We start from the raw sequence: 12,620 nt of genomic DNA, 5'->3' as shown, positions 1-12,620 counted from the left end.
GACCACCGTAACCTGGAGTACATCCGGGCAGCGAGGAGGCTGAACCCTCGGCAGGCTAGATGGAGTATGTTTTTGACCCGTTTCTCGTTTAAGATCACCTACATCCCTGGGTCACAAAACGGTAAGGCAGATGCGCTGTCTCGGCGGTATGACGGGGAGGAGAGGTCCGTGGAGCCCACTCCCATACTGCCGGAGTCGTGTCTAGTGGCACCGGTGGTGTGGGAGCTCGATTCTGAGCTCGAGCGGGCATTACGCACCGACCCTAGTCCACCACAATGCCCGGAGGGTCGGAAGTATGTTCCGCTCGAGTGTCGGGATCGATTGATCTATTGGGCTCACACGTCACCCTCCTCTGGACACCCGGGTATCGGCCGGACAGTGCACTGTCTTAGTGCCAAATATTGGTGGCCCACGTTGGCCAGGGATGTGAGGGTTTATGTTTCCTCCTGCTCGGTGTGCGCCCAGTGTAAGGCGCCTAGACATCTGCCTAGGGGTAAGTTACTGCCCCTGCCCGTTCCACAACGACCATGGTCCCACCTCTCGGTGGATTTTATAACTGACCTTCCTCTCTCTCAAGGGAATACTACCATCCTGGTCGTTGTGGACCGGTTCTCTAAGGCCTGTCGTTTGCTCCCCATGCCGGGTCTTCCTACGGCCCTGCAAACTGCCGAGGCACTGTTTACCCATGTGTTCCGGCACTACGGGGTACCCGAGGACATTGTGGCTGATCGGGGTCCCCAATTCACCTCCAGAGTCTGGAGAGCGTTTATGGAGCGGTTGGGGGTCTCGGTAAGCCTCACCTCGGGGTACCACCCGGAGAGTAATGGGCAGGTGGAACGCGTAAACCAGGATGTGGGCAGGTTTCTCAGAACATACTGCCGGGACCGGCCGGAGGAGTGGTCAAGGTACGTTCCCTGGGCCGAGATGGCCCAGAATTCCCTACGCCATTCCTCCACTAACCTAACTCCCTTTCAATGTGTGTTAGGTTACCAGCCGGTTCTGGCCCCCTGGCAGCAGAGCCAGATCGAGGCTCCTGCGGTGGATGAGTGGGCGCGGCGCTCGGAGGAGACTTGGAACGCTGCACACGTCCACCTGCAGCGGGCCCTCCGACGTCAGAAGGCGAGCGCTGATCTCCACCGCAGTGAGGCACCGGTGTACGCACCTGGTGATCGAGTCTGGCTCTCTACCAGAAACCTGCCCCTCCGCCTGCCCTGTCGGAAACTGGGTCGGCGGTTTGTAGGGCCATTTAAAGTCCTGAGAAGGTTGAACGAGGTATGTTATAGATTACAGTTACCAGTGGAATATAAGTGTATTAACCCCTCGTTCCATGTGTCCCTTCTCAGGCCGGTGGTAGCGGGCCCACTCCAAGAAAATGAGATCTTGGAGACTCCTCCGCCCCCGTTGGACATCGAGGGGGCACCGGCGTACTCCGTGAAATCCATCTTGGATTCTAGACGTCGGAGGGGGGGTCTTCAGTATCTAGTGGAGTGGGAGGGGTACGGTCCGGAGGAGCGGTGCTGGGTGCCGAGGAGAGACATTTTGGACCCGTCGCTCCTGACGGAATTCCATCGGGAGTATCCGACGCGCCCTGCGCCGCGGCCTCCGGGTCATCCCCAAGGCCGGAGTCGGCGCGCGTCTGGAGCCGCGCGTCAAGGGGGGGGTACTGTCACGGTTTCGGCCGAGGCTGCTTCTCTCCCTTGTGCGGGCAGGTTTCGGCGTGCGTCGTCTCCGGAATTCTAGCTGCCACCGTTCTATGTTCTTTGTTTCCTGTTTGATTAGTTTTGTCTGTTAGCCACACCTGTCTAGTGTTAGGTCTCATTAAGCACCCTATTTAGTTTCCTTGTTGTTTGTATAGTGTTGTGTGTAATTGTTTGGTCAAGTGTCTTGCGTACCTTTGCCTTGTTTGCCAGTACGCCATTTATTCAGTAGTTCCTCCGCTGTTAGGAGAGTTTTGCGCACTGTGTTTCGTGCGATTGTTTGTGGACGCCTGTGCGCGTCTGTTTGGCTTTCAGCCGCTTTTTGGATTATTGTTCATAGTAAAGTCTTGTTGGACTGTACCTCTGCTTCTGCGCCTGATTCCCCACCACACCAATACAACAACACTGACACCTCTATGTAGCTGTTGTAAGTTGAAACATAGCCAACAGTGATAGGTGTCAAAAAATTAGCTGTTTTCGTGATATGTATTATCTAACGCTTACAATGTATTCCTTTTTGCTTACTTAGCAGTTCTATCAACATTTACCAACTAAGCTAACAACATTAGAAAATCCGTTAGCTATATTTCAGAGGTAAAAAGTTGGATATTAAATTATGTGCGCTCTGTCGCACAGTCGAATTTTACAATATGCAGCGTGTCCCACAAAATGTGTACATATATACTTTTATGAAAACTCTCCAAATCTAACTTAACTTACATTAATTGCACTGAAAATCGGTGGTCAGCTAGCTAGAAGGGTGTCTTTAGTCGCAAAACTTACCGTTATTTTCCAGTCCATTTAAATGTTGAACTCGAGGCGATTTAGTCCTCCAACCGCTAGAGAGTGTCCGAAGTAAGGGGGTGTCCGATGTTGGGGGAAAATGAGCTAATGTGAAAAAATGCAGCTGTTCACCACATAAACAGGACACAGTATTTCTTAAAACGACGCCTAGACATATCACTGGGGCCACAGGTATCCCACAGGACTCAGCAGGTGACAGGAAAGAAAGACCATGAAATAAATCCATTGTGATCCAAATTAATGATGATTTCACCTGCATGAGTCTCATTGAGGTTAGTAAACCTAGTCTGTAGTCGCCATCTGATGGTGGTTATGTGAAATGCACAATGTTATAGTAGGCTGCTGGGAGGGCAAGTTCTGTTTGTCTTTTACCATTCTGCTTCCTGAGAAGAAGAGAAGACCAGTGACAAAGGAATAATTACTAGCCTACTTCATTCCTCATGATTGGAGACAATGCTCAATGCATAAAGTCATTGGGTGGTGTATTGGTGGACAGACTAACGTTAAACGCCTTCTCAAGTGGCAATAACTGTAACACAGTTCCCAAAGGTTTTCAGTTGAATAGCACAAAAACATGTATTGGTCAGATCATTGATTTATGTTTTTCTTTGTTGCCAGGGCTTCTTTTGGTGCTCTATGAAACTTGTTTGACTCACAGGGTTGCTCTGACTCAGTGGTAGCCTGTACTTTTTAACTGGTCAGACAGTGTCATATTTACACTACTGAAACAGTTATTTACACGAAGAGAAGAACAGGCCTTCCTCGCCCAGGGTTGGATAAGCTTCTCTGGTTCCCCATCAGCGGGAAGATCAACATGACCTGTCGCTTTAACAAAGAAAGTCACCTTGCATAGGGCTCTTTAATATCACCATAGATATTTGACCAAAAAATCTTGCTGAGGGAAATGTAGTATCACAAACAATATTCCAATCTGTTTATTACTACATTTATCTTTGAGGATGTTAATATTGCCGATGAATATATTTTCATGTAAATCTATGTTACTTACATCAACCACAGAGGAATAGAAGAAAAAAAAATACAACCCCCCCCCTTGGAATCGCATCAAAAACAATAGAATATTCTTTCGGGGTTATTGGAATTCTAAATGTATCAAGTCAAATAAATACTTAGGGAAGACATTCCAAATACTGTTCTGGTTCTTAATATACTTCAGAATCCAATTGATTTTAAAAGTATTATTTAGAGTATTGAAATCTAAAACCTCAAGACCTCCTTGTTTAGTATTACTGAGAATACCTTTCCATAGATAGTGAGGCTTGTTCCTCCAAATAAATTATAAAGAATCTTATCTGTCCTTTACAATTTTAGGGGGTAAGTCAAGTGATAATGAGACATAAACCGATCTGGATAACCCTTCAGCTTCGGACAATAAAACCCAACCATATAATGAAATATCTCTCAGTAACCAGAGGTTAAGTTTCTTTGTTTTCTCAATAATGGGGTTAAAGTTTAGTTCACTCCTTTGTTTTTCATCCTTGCATATAACAATTCCAAGATAAGTTACCTTATCTTTAATTGGGATACCATATACTTCCTGTAAAACACAGTCCTTGAGTGGAAATAAGACTGACATTGATATTAATTTTCAAACCTGAAACCAAGGTAAAGTCTTCAATACAGGAAACTGCTTTAGAAACCTAATTCCGGTCTCTCAACAATATGGTGGTGTCAGCTGCCAGTTGACATAGTTTAAATTCCTTGCCAAGTGCTGAAATACCTTGAAAATTCCCTTTCTTGATATGAAGAGCCATAATTTGAGTAACCAATCAAAATAAAAATGGACTAATTGGGCAGCCCTGCCTAATGCCACGCCCAATATCAAATCTTTGGGATGTCCCGTGAGCTAATTTCACAGAGCTAGTTCAACCACTATATAAAGTTTGGACTGCTTTTTAAAAATAAGTCACCAAACCCAAAATAACGTATTGCTTTGAACATAAACACATGTTTTACAATGTCAAAAGCTTTATTAAAATCAACAAACATAACAAAACTATCATCAAGGATGAGGTCATTATTGTCAATCATATCTAAGATCAACCTGATGTTATCACTAATGTGTCGACCATGCATAAAACCAGATTGTTCTTCATCAATTATATGATGTAAGCCTTGTTTCAACCTCTTAGCAAATACAAGGGCAAATAACTTTCCATCATTATTCAACAGGCTAATGGGCCTCCAGTTGTCTATATAAAGACTATCCTTATTAGGTTTGGGAATCAAAGTAATTACACCTTGCTTTAAGGAGGCCAGTAACTCCCCTTTTTCTATTGATTGAATGAAAGGAATCAATCGATCATTGAATGTTTTATAGAACTCGCTTGTTAAACCATCATTTCCAGGAGATCTAATGTCCTTAAGGCTTTTAATACAATATTTTATCTCAATTTCGGATAACTCATCATCACAAAAATCCCTGAAATCTTTATCTATCTTCTTAGCAATGTTTGCTACATTGTCTAAGAAAGAATCCATATTGGAAGTTGACTGGGCTGATAAAATGTAAATGTAAAAATGTATACAGATTCTGATAAAACTGGGCTACATGCTGAGAGATTTATTTTGGATTTTCATTGGGAGTATTACTGATCATTAATTTACATATGGAAGACATTTCGCCTGCCCTTTTTTCGAAATTAAAGAAATATTTTGTATTTTTCTCTCTCTCTTCTATCCATTTTCATCTTGATCTTAAAAACGCTCCCGAGCATTTTCCTCGTAGATACAGTCTAACTGCATTTGCAGTGATGATAGCTCTAGTAATTCCTGTTTAGTTAGATAACTTTTTTTAGTATAATCCATTATTCCCTTTATGATGTTATATTCTTTCTCTCTCTTGGCACGAGCAATTTCTTCCCCATTGAAATAGCCAAAAGCCTTGTATCAAATTTCATTAGTTCGCAGTAACTTCCAAACATATTCATAACACACGCACGATTCCAATATTTATCAATAATTCCTGCTACTTCCTTCTTAAATACTTCATTCTTTAGTAAAGTCTTATTCAATTTCCAGTAACCTTTACTAACTTTTTTTGTTGACAAACCATGCATATTTATCTTTATTGAAATCCCTTTGTGGTCTGTTAAAATCGATGGTTCAATTGAGACTATCAATTGTCAGCCATATCTTCAGATTTCAGCCAGAAATCAATATGGGATTGTATAGATAAATCTTTGGTACTCCATGTAAACATAATCTTATCTAGGTTCTTATGTCTCCAAATATCTAGAACACCTAACCTTATATACATATAATTACATATATTCCTTATCTCACAATCAGAGTTGCTATCCTAAAGAGGCCATCTATCTAGATTATCATGTAATACTGTATTGAAATCTCCACCCCTGAAGGGAACCTATTAATTGAGCAACAATTTTGCTATCAAATAAGGGGTACATTAAAGTCCAATGTACTGGTGATGACTGGTGATGATGATACAGTGAGGGAAAAAAGTATTTGATCCCCTGCTGATTTTGTACGTTTGCCCACTGACAAAGAAATGATCAGTCTATAATTTTAATGGTAGATTTATTTGAACAGTGAGAGACAGAATAACAACAAAAAAATCCAGAAAAACGCATGTCAAAAATGTTATAAATTGATTTGCATTTTAATGAGGGAAATAAGTATTTGACCCCCTCTCAATCAGAAAGATTTCTGGCTCCCAGGTGTCTTTTATTACAGGTAACGAGCTGAGATTAGGAGCACACTCTTAAAGGGAGTGCTCCTAATCTCAGTTTGTTACCTGTATAAAAAGACGAATGTCCACAGAAGCAATCAATCAATCAGATTCCAAACTCTCCACCATGGCCAAGACCAAAGAGCTCTCCAAGGATGTCAGGGACAAGATTGTAGACCTACACAAGGCTGGAATGGGCTACAAGACCATCGCCAAGCAGCTTGGTGAGAAGGTGACAACAGTCGGTGCGATTATTCGCAAATGGAAGAAACACAAAATAACTGTCAATCTCCCTCGGCCTGGGGCTCCATGCAAGATCTCACCTCGTGGAGTTGCAATGATCATGAGAACGGTGAGGAATCAGCCCAGAACTACACGGGAGGATATTGTCAATGATCTCAAGGCAGCTGGGACCATAGTCACCAAGAAAACAATTGGTAACACACTACGCCGTGAAGGACTGATATCCTGCAGCGCCCGCAAGGTCCCCCTGCTCAAGAAAGCACATATACATGCCCGTCTGAAGTTTGCCAATGAACATCTGAATGATTCAGATGAGAACTGGGCGAAAGTGTTGTTGTCAGATGAGACCAAAATGGAGCTCTTTGGCATCAACTCAACTCGCCGTGTTTGGAGGAGGAGGAATGCTGCCTATGACCCCAAGAACACCATCCCCACCGTCAAACATGGAGGTGGAAACATTATGCTTTGGGGGTGTTTTTCTGCTAAGGGGATAGGATAATTTCACTGCATTAAAGGGACGATGGACGGGCCCATGTACCGTCAAATCTTGGGTGAGAACCTCCTTCCCTCAGCCAGGGCATTGAAAATGGGTTGTGGATGGGTATTCCAGCATGACAATGACCCAAAACACACGGCCAAGGCAACAAAGGAGTGGCTCAAGAAGAAGCACATTAAGGTCCTGGAGTGGCCTAGCCAGTCTCCAGACCTTAATCCCATAGAAAATCTGTGGAGGGAGCTGAAGGTTCGAGTTGCCAAACGTCAGCCTCAAAACCTTAATGACTTGGAGAAGATCTGCAAAGAGGAGTGGGACAAAATCCCTCCTGAGATGTGTGCAAACCTGGTGGCCAACTACAAGAAACATCTGACCTCTGTGATTGCCAACAAGGGTTTTGCCACCAAGTACTAAGTCATGTTTTGCAGAGGGGTCAAATACTTATTTCCCTCATTAAAATGCAAATCAATTAATAACATTTTTGACATGCGTTTTTCTGGATTTTTTTGTTGTTATTCTGTCACTCACTGTTCAAATAAACCTACCATTAAAATTATAGACTGATCATTTCTTTGTCAGTGGGCAAACGTACAAAATCAGCAGGGGATCAAATACTTTTTTCCCTCACTGTATAATGAGCCTTCACAGACACACATACAGTACTGAGTACAGCAACACAGGCTGTCCCTTTGGCTAAATCTGGGAACTCTCTCCTAGAGCTTCCTCACAGTCACGTGTTATAGCACAGTTTACTTTACCACACTCACTGTAGTATTTGTCCTTTGGGGTTAATATACAAGCACAGATAGCCACACAACCAAATAATGATTAACAAGATTCCCATAGCCTCCTTTCCTCTCGGACTGAAGAGTTGGGAGTCTTCCTCCTAATTAGCACAAAGTCAAGTCCAGCTAGGGAGTGTAGTTCTGGAGAATCTGTTATACATTCCAGCATAGATAAGGAAAACTGAAGTAAATACTGTCCTTCAGTGGCGACAAAGACATGGTAACATTTACAAGGACGTCTCATATGAGACGTGAGTCTCACACAATGGATAAAAAGTGCATGATATGCCTATCTAGGACTGCAGTAGCAAATTACCCTGTAGTGTGTTAATGTATTCATTAAGCAAGAAGTTCAAATGATTTGTGATGTTCTGAGTCAGAAATGGGATGTAAAGCCTAAAAATATATTCCATCAAACAATACGCTACTGTATCTATCTGCTGGGTCATGAAGTGAGGCATGTGATTAAGTCAGTTGTTAGATATGGACTACATACCATGTAATTTCTGATTGGCCTTCACTGTTCATACTTACTATGACAAAGCACAGACACGATTTGATTTACATTTACATTTTAGTCATTTAGCAGACGCTCTTATCCAGAGCGATTTATCATACAATACCAGCTGCTGTCCATTCAGATTGTGGATTCAGAGACGATCTACACAACACAAAGAAGGGAACTGGAAGAGAGAAGATAAGATCATAAAATTACTTGACTCACAATTTCCCACTTTCATGTCAAGTGACTGTGGAGCTGTGAGCATCAGATGAATTGTAAATGGAGGTTCTGATAACTGTCAAATGGTTTGAGTGGAAAGTGGATTATGTTTCACATGGCCTCATTTCCTCTTTTTACACCACTTTGTGTGAGGATCATTTCCTATTCAGAAATATCACAAACTGCTCAATATTACTTATAAAGCAAGTATAAAGCAACACATTACTTGTAAATTGAATTATGGGGCTACCTAGGCCTAGTCAGTGAGATTTCCGGAAAAAAGGGGGGAAATAGAAACAGACAAAAAACGACATGGGGTAAAGAGATAGTCAAATACAGTAACTAATCATCTGAAGCAATATGATAGAGCACGCATTTATGACGTTCACACGCGCCAATCTAAATTCTGCTAGCTACTGTCTTGCTTTGTAGTTATTTATTCAGCAATTGTAGCTAGTATAATAGCTAAGAAGAAGAAGAAGAGTAGAGCACATTATTCAAGCTAGTGGTAAGTGAATTTAAAACCAAAACCATATTCTCCACATTATCCATTGTTGTCAGACTTGTAACTTTTTACAGGGTAAATGCTAGTACCGTTAGTTAGCTAGCTAGTTGCCCCATGCAATGGCAAATGGGCCAGGGCTAACGTTTGCTAGCTAGTTAGCTAGTAGCTCAACTACATTACAGTATGTTTCTGACCTTTTCAAAACAGTTGTCAGAAATGTAATGGTAACGTCAATTCACAACCCAATTGTTGGATTGCATTTTTCTGTATGCTATTTAGCGTCATTATGCCGCATTCACATGACCAAATCACCAGATGGCATGCAAAAGATCGTGGCTAGCTAGCTCTTTTGAAAACCATGCTCTCATGTCCAAATACAGCGCTTTTAACGGCCTCAAACATTCGTTGTTTGACTGTGAAATCATTAAACATTTCCTGAGAATAAAATGGCAAATTACTTACAGTTCTGTTGTTTTAGTGAAGACTAGTCTGGAGGGCTAACATCCATGTTGGCTTTGATATTTCTACTTTCGATGCTATTGAAAACAGCATCTGTTAAATTGCAGTCAGGAGTCAGTAGTTTTGTGCATAGGTTTAGTGCCATGGGAATCATGGATAAACAGGGAGGGACTGCTAAAACAAATTCAGAGGTTATGATTATGCTAGCTAGCAATGCATACCAATATTGTGGATCATGAGTAGAAGCCTTTAAAGTGAAGGAAGAGATGTTTGGTTGTGGGTCATGAACTGAACACATTTGAAACTCATGATCCACAATATTCTCTGTACTCTAAGGTCACTGACTGAATGGATAAAGAAATATCTTGCATGTCATAGTTTCCCTTCCCTTTGGAACCCTCACTTTTATTTTCTCCAACAGGCCGGTCTCTCCATATTTTAATAATTTGATTGATATTATATAGGTTACTTACTACCAAAGACTATGTCTATAGGATGTATTTGGTTCTACAAGGTGACACCATAGACTTATGAGTCAACTCACATCCCTTATCATTCAACCATTGATTCACAAGGCTGCTGGGAATCCAAAGCAAGCAGGGGCTGTAATGTTGTTCTGCCACCATGTCTGAGGTGAGGATGATGGAGATGTGATAAAGAGGATGCATTGAGGACTTCCTGTTTCAATTTTTCCTGCATTTGTAGCCAATCAGGTCCACTGAAAACCTCAGGTACCCTATCTACAGTGAGGGAAAAAAGTATTTGATCCCCTGCTGATTTTGTACGTTTGCCCACTGACAAAGACATGATCAGTCTATAATTTTAATGGTAGGTGTATATGAACAGTGAGAGACAGAATAACAACAAAAAAATGCAGAAAAACGCATGTCAAAAATGTTATAAATTGATTTGCATTTTAATGAGGGAAATAAGTATTTGACCACCTCTCAATCAGAAAGATTTCTGGCTCCCAGGTGTCTTGTTTGGAGGTTTGTTAACACAGTGTCCAATGAAGGGCCAGATGTATACAAAATTGTGTCGTCTGCGTAGAGGTGGATCTGAGAGTCACCAGCAGCAAGAGCGACATCATTGATATACACAGAGAAAAGAGTCTGCCCAAGAATTGAATCCTGTGGCACCCCCATAGAGACTGCCATAGGTCCAGACAACAGGCCCTCCGATTTGACACATTGAACTCTATCTGAGAAGTAGTTGGTGAACCAGGCGAGGCAGTCATTTGAGAAACCAAGGCTATTTAGTCTGCCAATAAGAATGCGGTGGTTGACAGAGTCAAAAGCCTTGGCCAGGTCTGCACAGTACTGTCTATTATCGATCGCGGTTATAATATCGTTTAGGACCTTGAGTGTGGCTGAGGTGCACCCAAGCAAAATGCTTGTTGAAATTCTCGATTATTGTAGATTTATCGGTGGTGATAGTGTTTCCTAGCCTCAGTGCAGTGGGCAGCTGGGAGGAGGTGCTCTTATTCTCCATGGACTTTACAGTGTCCCAAAACATTTTGGAGTTAGTGCTACAGGATGCAATTTTCTGTTTGAAAAAGCTAGCCTTTGCTTTCCTAACTGCTTGCGTATATTGGTTCCTCACTTCCCTGTAAAGTTGCATATCGCGGGGGCTATTCGATGCTAATGCAGTACACCACAGGATGTTTTTGTGCTGGCCAAGGGCAGTCAAGTCTGAGGAGAACCAGGGGCTATATCTGTTCTTAGTTCTGAATTCTTTGAATGGGGCATGCTTATTTAAGATTGAGAGGAAAGCACTTTTAAAGAACAACCAGGCATCCTCTACTGACGGAATTAGATCGATATCCATCCAGGATACCTGGGCCAGGTCAATTAGGAAGGCCTGCTCGCTAAAGTGTTTTAGGGAGCGTTTGACAGTGATGAGGGGTGGTCGTTTGACCGCGGACCCGTTACGGACGCAGGCAATAAGGCAGTGAGGTGTATTTAGAGGGTAAGTTAGTCAGGATGATATCTATGAGGGTGCCCATGTTTACGGATTTAGGGTTGTACCTGGTAGGTTCCTTGATAATTTGTGTGAGATTGAGGGCATCTAGTTTGGATTGTAGGATGGCCGGGGTGTTAAGCATATCCCAGTTTAGGTCACCAAGCAGTACGGACTCCGAGGATAGATGAGGGGGCAATCAATTCACATATGGTGTCCAGGGCACAACTGGGGGCTGAGGGGGGTCTGTAGCAAGTGGCAACAGTGAGAGACTTATTTCTGGAAAGGTGGATTTTTAGAAGTAGGAGCTCAAACTGTTTGGGCACAGACCTGGATAGTATGATAGAGCTCTACAGTAGATTGCAACTCCACCTCCTTTGGCAGTTCTATCTAGATGGAAAATGTTGTAGTTGGGGATGGACATTTCTTAATTTTTGGTGGCCTTCCTAACCCAGGATTCAGACACTGCTAGAACATCAGGGTTGGCGGAGAATGCTAACGCAGTGAATAACTCAAACCTAGGAAGGAGGCTTCTGATGTTAACGTGCAGAAATCCAAGGCTTTTACGGTTACAGAAGTCAACAATTGATAGCTCCTGGGAGTAGGAGTGATACTGGGGGCTGCAGGGCCTGGGTTAGCCTCTACATCACCAGAGGAACAGAGGAGGACTGGAATAAGGATACGGCTAAAGGCTTTAAGAACTGGTCTTCTAGTGCGTTGGGTACAGAGAATAAAGGGGGCAGATTTCCGGACGTTGTAGAATAGATTCAGGGCATTATGTACAGACAAGGATATGGAAGGATATGAGTACAGTGGAGGTAAACCTAAGCGTTGGTTAACAATGAAAGAGATAGCATCACTGGAGGCACCGATTGAGCCGGTCTCCGCGTGTATGGGGGGTGGAACAAAGGAACTATTTGAGGCAGTTTGAGAGGGACTTGGGGCTCTACAGTGAAATTGTATAATAAGAACTAACTGGAACAGCAATAGGCAAGGCATATTGACATGGGAGAAAGGCATAAAGCAATCACCGGTTATTAGAGAGAGCTAAGACAACAACTGGTAATGGCAAGGAAAGTTTGGGCTGAGGCTAAACAGATAAACAGGACAGCGTACCGTGTAAAGGAACAGTCCAGCAGGCATCAGCTGTGCAGCTGAGTGATCATAAGGTCCAGTGAACAGCAATATGTGAGTCCGAGAGCAGTTCGAATTGGTGCTACAGCACAGCGAGCAGGAAGCACG

The sequence above is a fragment of the Coregonus lavaretus genome (assembly GCF_964263955.1).
Source record: "Coregonus lavaretus genome assembly, chromosome: 4".
Taxonomy (NCBI): Eukaryota; Metazoa; Chordata; class Actinopteri; order Salmoniformes; family Salmonidae; genus Coregonus; species Coregonus lavaretus.
This window is presented reverse-complemented; position numbering follows the sequence as displayed.